Consider the following 9,272-nt stretch of genomic DNA (forward strand, 5'->3'; position numbering starts at 1 on the left):
ATAAGTCAGTCAGAGAAAGACAAATACCATGTGATTTCACTCATATGTGGAATTTAAGAAACAAAACAAATGAATAAACAAAGAAAAAAGAGACAAAAAAAACAGACCCCTAAATACAGAGAACAAACTGGTGGTTGCCAGCAGGGAAGTGGGTGAGGGGATGGGTAAAACAGATACACGGTATTTAGAGTACACTTACCTTGATGAGCACTGAAAAATGAATAGAATTGTTGAATCATCATATTATACCACTGAAACTAATATACCACTACATACTAATTATATTTGAATAAAAAATAAAATGAATTTTGTTTTACCTGTTTTTGAACTTCACATTAATTGTTAAGAATTCTTTTGTGACTTGCTTCTTTCATTTTATTTATTTATTTATTTTTATTTTTTAAAGTAATCTCTGCACCCAACATGGGGCTTGAACTCATGACCCCAAGATCAAGAGTCACATGCTCTACCAAGTGAGCCAGCCAGGTGCCCCCTTATTTTTTAATTTTTTTTAAAGATTTTTTATTTATCTATTCATGAGAGACAGAGTCAGAGAGAGAGAAGCAGAGGAAGAAACAGGCTCCCAAAGAGCAGGGAGCCCGATGCGGGACTCGATCCCAGGACCCTGGGATCATGACCTGAGCCAAAGGCAGACGCTTAACCATCTGAGCCACCCAGGTGCCCCAGCTTCTTTCATTTTATATTATCTTTTTGACATTAACCCTGTGGGTTAGTTACAGTTTATTTTCACTGTAGTACAGCATTCTTATGTATTATAAATGTATCACAATGTATTTGTCAATTTTGCTGTTGATAAACTTTCAGGATTATTCTAGTTTTAGGCCATGATAGACAAAGCTGTTTTACACATTCACGTGCTTGTCTCCTGGTGCACATTTGGAAGTGTTTCCCTAATTTCTAGGTGAAAAGTAGGATGTTTACATGCTCAGATTTTCTAGGGAATGCCAAACTATTTTCCAACATGGTTGTTCCAATTTATTCATCCACAGCAATGGATGTGATTTCTTTTAATCCACAAATTGGCCAACACACATGACATGATTTCATTTTTTAATAGCTGCCAATCTGATGTATGTTACGTCTTCGTCGACTCTGGTTGCCATAACAAAATACCATAATAGACTGGGTGGCTTAAAAACAGAAATTTATTTTCTCACAGTTTTGGAGGCTCGAAGTTTGAGATCAGGGTGCTAACATAGTCAAGTTCTGGTGAGAGCTCTCTCCCTAGCTTGCAGACGGCTACCTTCTCAGCATGACCTCATGTGGCAAGAGAAGGATCTCTTTCTCTTCTTCTTATAAGGCCACTAATCCCATCCTGAGGGCCCCACCCTCATAAACTAATGAAAACCTTTCAAAGGCCTCATCTCCAAATAGCAGCACATCGGCAGTTAGAGCTCCACCATATGAATCGTTGGGGGACAAAAATTCAGTCCATTGCAACTATGGTTTTAATTATCAAATTACCTAACTATTAAATAGGTTGAACATCTCTTTTATGTGATTAAGGGCCTTTTTTTGCCTCTGCTATACAATCATATCTTTTGCTCATTTTTCTATTTGAGTGTTTATATTTTTATTAATTGATAAGTATTATACTGAATATATACATATTCTGAATTTATTTCTTTATTGTCTATCTGTGTTATAAATATTTTTTAGTTTGTGGTTTATATCTTTACTCTTTATAACAATTTGATCAATAGAATATGTTAATTTTAATAATAGTTAAACTAATAATTTTTATGATTTTTAAAATTTTGTGTGACTTCTTGAAGAGTTCCTCCTTCCCAAGGATAATGTCATAAAAGTATTAGCCTCTATTATTTTTTGCCAAGTTTATAAATTGCACTTATAAATTCCACTGGGAATTAGGGATTTTTGTTTTTTATTTTTATTTTTTTTAATATTTTATTTATTTATTTATTTATTTATTTATTTATTTATTTATTTATTTGTCAGAGAGAGAGCACAAGCAGGGGGAGTGGCAGGCAGAGGGAGAAGCAGGCTCCCAGCTGAGCAGGGAGCCCGATGTGGGACTTGATTTCAGGACCCTGGGATCATGACCTGAGCTGAAGGTAGACACTTAACTGACTGAGCCATCCATATGTCCCAGATTTTTGTTTTTTAAATTAATAACTGATCAATGTGGTCTCTGACCAACCATAATGACCATGAACATAGTAAATGTTGGATGGTAGATTGGAAAAAATGGCGAGATCCTTAACCCTTGATGATGTCATTGAATCCCTAAATAAACCCTGGAACCATCTATTTCCAGACTTCTTGCTCTGTAAGATAGTAATGTTCTTACTGTCTGAGCCACTCCTGTCTAAATATTCTGTTACTTGCAGCTAAGCTCTCACTATTTGATAAAATGTGCCACAATTAATTACCTGGGCACTTATTCCTAAGTGTGACTGGGAAATAACAGAAAAGTCAGGACAAACTAGCACAACCCTGATCCAATTGGTTTTTTATCTTGTTCCTGGAGTTTACATGATGCATTTATTGTTACCTAATTGGACCAGTTACCTTCTCTCTGCTGAGGACCTTTCCCTGATTATCATTATGACATCAGGGTCCAAAAGAGAAAAGCAAGCTATAGGTGTTTATTGTAAAAGAAGACACAGTTTCAGTACTGAATGCAGCCTTCACCCGTGGCTCCTTGTTATCAATACTGAGCATCAGCAATCTCTTCAAACAGCTCCCCAGGAACAGCCTTGATCATGGGGGTCGGCAGGATCTGAGAGAGATTTAATGCACTATTAGCAGTAGACATGGTGCCATTCTGAGCACTGCACTTGGAAGAACATTACTGCAACCGAAGGGCTATATTAATGTCTTATGAAGCTGTAAACTTGTTGAGAATGCACCTGAATTCTCAGAGGTACGGAAATGAAGATGTAAGTAAGCCTGGGGTGAGCGTTTAGGTTTGCAGTTTACTTTCTGCTTAACAATAATGGGAGAAGGAGTAGCAAACTACTATTTCTTGTGATTCATGCAGCAATCCTCTAATACCACAGGTGAACAACTTTGGGAAGATGAAGGGGTTTGCATCTTTATGCCCAAGAGAGTGATCCTCCAGATCTGGACTGTGAAGATTTGACAGCATAAGTCATCAGACCATTTAGAGAAACCCATTATGTGCAATTTTTTTCCAATTAATACGAAAGTCTAGCATTTCTCCAGAAGTACCTCCTGGTGTAAGCAGTGAGTGGATTGATATTTTACAGATTCTGTTGATTAGGTTAAGCAGAGCATAAGGCATTATGACAATCAGCCACCAATTATTATGCTTAATGGGTATAACAAAGTCTTTCATTCTCCAGGAAAATAGCCTTTTTGGCCTGACCTTTAAAACCCCAAGTCACTTTATTTCTGTTCAATTCCTTTTGTAGGATATGACCTCCAAATAGAACTTACCAGTTAGCAAAGTTTTGTGATAAAGCCCGACCCAAAAAGAGAGGCAGAGCAGAGCACACACCGTAATATTGGGAAACTGGGAGACCAAGGACATAGGCCTGATGGTGCCTCAATGTACTGCGGGAACTTAGGTAGATTATTATCTGTGCCTCCTTTTCCTTAGCTGTTCCCTAATAGCAGAAGTTGAACTAGATCTCATCTATGAAATTATATGTGTTCATTTCCTTCATTCTGAATTCTACAAACCCATAATATTATGTTGCCTTTTTCAGTGTTCACCCCTTTAACAACCTCCATTAAACAACTAATAAAATCCCATCTCTCAGAAAAATTTCCTTTGCTTTCGAAGATATGTTGGAACTCATAATCTTGTTACATCTGAAAGCCTCTCTAAATGTGTGGTTTTGAAAACCAGGAAAAAACTAGAGCATGAACTTACATTGAAAGTGAGCAAATTACTCATGAAGCACATGTGTATAATATTCCACAGCCATGTATATAATATTGCATTGCAAGTTAACAGGGTAGAAAAGAAGTACGAGGATGGGTTCTGTGAAGATTCTATAATAATCGAAGCAAGGGGCCATGGTCACCTGGTGTGGCAACCTGCAGGAGAGCCGTTTGTGACCCGGGCCAGAGACAGCTAGCTGGGAGGATTGAGCACAGCTGGGGTGCCAAACGGGGCCACTCGTGCCCAACATCGGACTTCTTTAATGGGAAATCTTTGCTCTGGGGCTTCCTACAGGCCTGCCTGAGACTTTCTCAGAGTTGTACTGCTACTCAATTCCTTCCTTTCTCAGATGTCAGACTCTCTGGCATCCAAGTGTGACCATGTCGTTCTGTGGCTAGAAGTGCATCTGATGTGTAAATAACCTTAAAACGATCTACCAGGAGGCTGGTCTTCCCTTCCTCACAGCCTCCTTCCTGCTAGCTAGAATGTGGGCATAGTGGTTAGATTCGCAGCAGCTAACTCAGATCATGAAGTGGAAGCAATATATTTAGGATTAGGGCTTTAGATCCGTGCTGGTAGAGAAACTGTCATATCAGCCTAGATGATCCATGTTTACACAACAGAGAAAAGTAGTCCATGACATTTTCGCTTTCCTATCAAAGAGCACAATGTAATTCTAACTCATACAGGTCCCTACCCTTCAGGGAGGTGGGGAAGAGTCAAGTAAAACACTCATTAAACAGGAACAAATGCATGGTGGCATACAATAGTGTGTCTCACACACAAACACACACACTAACACTCCCAGAAAAGGACATCGTTGTCACCTAGAATATTTGGGAAGGTCAGTCATAACCTGGACTTTGAAAGACAATTAGATGTAGAAAGAACTGTAGACTGGGAAAACAACCTGAGTATACCACTTTTTTAGGGTTAGAAAGAGACTACCCTCAATGCAATAAAGGTGGTTTGGTGACAAAAAGTGCAAAATAAAATTAGGTGGGGGAAATCTTGACAACTCTGCTTAGGCAATATATCCTAAAGAAACCTGGCTGGTTATTTGCCTCTTGGCTGAGGTCTATCCTCTGCCCTTCTCTACCCTGCTGTGTATTTCAAGGGCCTGATCCCTGAAGCCGCACTTACTGGGCTTCTCTGACTAATGTCTTCTTAGCTGGGTTTGGCCAATGGGAAGTACTGGCTAGACTCTGGAGAACAGGAAGATAGACAAAACTAGGGTATATCTTTATCTGACTCTTTTTCAATCAACATCTCTAGTAGTTTCCTTGTCTTCTCAGTGATTCAGACTTCTGCTGCACAGCCCTGGCTCCTGGCCCAGACATATTCTTTCCTCCCTGTGTTCCTCTTGCCCTAGGGGTCATATTAGCTTCCTGCAGTTGCTAATCTTGATATCACCTCACTTTTCCCCTTTGTTCTTGTCGCACTTCTGACAACTTCACAACCAATTTCTGGTGTTAGATTCCTTCTATGAATTACCTGGTTTAGCAGATGGTGTTGCTACCCTGTGCATATGTCTGCAACATTCATTTATATACATCCAAGGCTGCTTAATGTAAATATCTGCCCTTATTGGTCTTAAGGTTTTATTTAGCCTCAAGAGCACATGTGGCCATGCATAAGGAAAGCTAGAAGTGACAAAGAGTCAGTGTCCCCAGAAGTGAACAATGGTGGACAGGGAGCTGGTGAATAGAAACCAGATTCTTCAACCTGGGGCAGAGGATGATAGGTAACTCTAAGTTGTATACCATAGTGTTTCTCCTATTTCCCTAGAGGGATCGAGTTCCAGTTGTCCATGGTGGTAACTGGCTTGATCATGTACACTTTATATTGGCATCTTTCTCTTCCCTGTTACATTTCCCCACTGGTCTACCAGCTTACCAAATAAACTACTTGCAGTTGAATCCTTGTCACAGGGTCAGCTTCTAGAGAAATCTAGACCAAGACAATTGGCTTGGGTTTGAAATCTCAGGCAAGATACTAAGTAATGCAAAACCCTTTCTTGAACCTCCATGCCCACCCATCTTCCAGAGCTTCCTGTATAAAACCTTTATCATACTAGCACTTACTTCTTAAAGTTGAAATTGTCCATTTACATTTCTCATGTCTCAAAGAAATTGTAAACTGTAATTCCTCTACTTAGTACTCTTCCTGGCACAAAATAGCAGTATATTAAATATTGGTTGAATAAAAGAATGAATGAATAAACAAGAAGAAAGAAAGACTGGGATGAGGGAAAATCTCACCATTGTTCTCAACACAGTGCTTAGCAGGCCAGGAGATACTCGATAAATATTTATCAATGGAATTAATAACTGAATGGATTTGGTGATAACTAACTTGAAGTTTAGAGTTGGAGATTTGGGACTGGATGAATTCTTTGAAGAACTGCATAAGCAGAAGAGAGAATATTGGTATTGGATAAGGAAATCTTGTAGCAAGAGGACTATAGTTGACAAATTGGAATGGGAAAAATATGAAATATAAATTCTAATGACATAATTTTTTATGATGTCCTTGAAAATGACATGAGTCAAAAATCAAGGGGATACCCAATATGTAATAATGAGAATTTTGAAGTCAAAGACCAAAATAGAGCATTTAGACAAAGGTGACTAGGTTCAGATACAATGTTTGAAAAATTAACTACAAATAGCCTCATGAATGATACACTGAACTTAAAATTTATGTAAAAATTCATTTTAAAATTAGTTTCACCATCAATGTGACTTACAATCACAATTTTTTTTCTCAAAAAGTTGCTGAGAAGTTTTTGAGAGGTCATATTTTAGCAGTCTTAAACTTTTTATTTAGTCTTTTAAAAAAGGATTTAGAGAATTATGCCCCCACTCCCTTCATATTTAGCTCAAAGTATAATAAATCAAAAACAAAAAACATTTGATTCTTAAAAGTTTCTACTGGAAATCCAATCATAAATCTTTATGATAGTCTTATGTGTTTCCAGAATCAGGTCCTTCAAAACTTACATTCCAGATAAATAATTATGGACAGATACAACAAAATTCTGGTGCCACATTATAGGCATTATAGGCATCATATGATAGAAGTACATACTAAATACTGTCTGTTTGTTTGTTTTTTAAGATTTTATTTATTCATTTAGAGACAGAGAATGCACGCAGGTGTGCTTGGAGCGCAGCATGGGCAAAGAGTAGGTGCACGAGTGGGAGAAGGGGCAGAGGGCGAGGAAGGAGAGGGACAAAAAGACTGTGTGCTGAGTGGGTCCCATGACCTTGAGATCACAACCTGAGCCAAAACCAAGAGTCTGATGCTTAATGGACTGAGACACCCAGGCGCCCTGTCTGTTTTTAACAAACATTTCCTAAGATGAAATTTTTATGTCATGAATCCTGGGGAAAGCCAGACATCATTGACACTGACTCTTGATGAAAGAAAAAAAAATCAATCTGAAAAGATTGCTTACTGTTTAAAGCTACTTGTCTGCCTGTTTCAGGCTCCATGGTAAATCTTTGTTTTTGTCCTAGAATTGTCATTCCTGATGAAAGCCCCAGATAGTTGTATATTTGGATAAATAGCAATGGCAGCCTGTCCCAAGGCAATCCTCAATAATGTGATCTATGTGTTACAGCATTTTACGTTGTGTTAACTCTCAAGAGGCTGGTATTCATTTTATTGTATCAAATTCATTGTTTTGCTAATTTATACAAATCTACGAGAAACTATTATGTATTAAATACAAATAATAGATCTACTAAGACATATCACTATTAAAAATAATGATAACAGATTATATGTCTATGAAGCATGTGAAATTCTACAAGAAGTTTTCCAGAAAAGAAAATCTGTCTTCCTGGATCAGTCTACATCAATTCAACCCTCTTCCTGCTATTCACAACTTAAATTCAAATACACCATAAGAGACTGATAAAAATGCATCATCTTATTTTGTTCCCTACTTACTCATCCCCTAGCTTCCTATTTTATTTTATATTCTGATAAAGCTTCATCTGCTAGAAAGAGTTTTTCCTGTAAGTTGATACCATTGTGTCTATTATTTGCCTGTCCATCACCATTGTCATCACTGTCTGAGACATTAATAAATTTGCAATATGAGAAAATGACCGGCAACAGATGGAAGTAGTCTACAGAACCAGTCAAATTAGGTTTTACATAACTCGCATCAGGGTGCTTGCTTTGGCAGCATATATACTAAAATTGGAACGATACAGAGAAGATTAGCATGGCCCGTGTGCAAGGATGACACGCAAATACATAACTCCCATCAGGTATCATTCCTTTTAAACAATTATATGGATTTAATACTGTTGTGGAAGAGAGTGTAGAAATCTCTTTCAACATCTTCAATTCACAGATGAGAGAACGGAGGTGCACAAAGTTTAAAATGACCAGACAAAAGTCCTATTATTGCAAGTTAATGGCAAAGCACCCAGAGCCCAACTTCGCCACCTCCCATCTCAGGAAATTTTTTCATTATAGAATCATCTTGAGTTTTTGAGCTTCTTTTAAATTATGTGTTACATGTTTTCACTCCCCTGGCTAGTATTATTTCCCAAAAAAATAATTTTAAATAATATTTCATTGATAAGGGCGCCTGGGTGGCTCAGATGGTTAAGCGTCTGCCTTCGGCTCAGGTCATGATCCCAGGGTCCTGGGATTGAGTCCCACATCGGGCTCCCTGCTCCTTGGGAGCCTGTTTCTCCCTCTGCTTCTGTCTCTCTCTCTCTGTCTCTCGTGAATAAATAAATAAAATCTTAAAAAAAAATATTTCATTGATAAAACTTTCATTTGCTACCGATATAAGATTATTTATTCAACTGATTTGCTCAACAAATTTTTATTGTGAAAGTACTATCCTGAGTTCTGAGACTATAGAAGCAAATAAAACAAGCAAAAATCCCTGCCTTTGTTGGAACACATCATCTAAATTACCCATTACAATTTATAGTTGTCGTATTCCATCTTGGTCAGTGCAACTGTGGTTTTGGTTAGAATTGTTTTAGACCAGGAGTTTATGCCATTTCTGAGGTGAAAAATCTCAATGACAAGAGCAGCAATAGTATTCCAGTTTCAAAACCAGAATTACAGTGTACAGATAAGGGAATAAGACAAACAAAATATAGGAGAAAGATAGGGACAGCTTTCACCATGCCAGGCTTGTGGGGAGTCAAGAGTCTGGCTGATAAATACCACTGAATTCAACAAACATTTCTTCAGCTCCCATGTGACTGTTAGCCCTGTTCTCTTGTTTGCTATTTAATTACAAGCACCTAGAACTGTGTGTGCCACATCCTAGATGTTCAATAAATATCCTGGAAATGAAAGAATGGGTAATGTAAACCAGATACTGTACTAGATTACA

The 9,272-nt window shown here is 37.9% G+C and overlaps 1 non-coding gene across 1 annotated transcript; it reads left to right on the top strand.

The window, feature by feature from the left end:
* Positions 1-8,077: 8,077 nt before the first annotated feature.
* LOC118001679 lies at positions 8,078-8,184 on the top strand. Its single transcript, XR_004676788.1, has one exon. It is a non-coding gene; the product is annotated as a U6 spliceosomal RNA (small nuclear RNA).
* The last annotated feature ends 1,088 nt before the right edge of the window (positions 8,185-9,272 follow it).

The sequence above is a fragment of the Mirounga leonina genome, unplaced genomic scaffold (assembly GCF_011800145.1).
Source record: "Mirounga leonina isolate KUSES-001 unplaced genomic scaffold, KU_Mleo_1.0 Mir_53, whole genome shotgun sequence".
NCBI lineage: Eukaryota > Metazoa > Chordata > Mammalia > Carnivora > Phocidae > Mirounga > Mirounga leonina.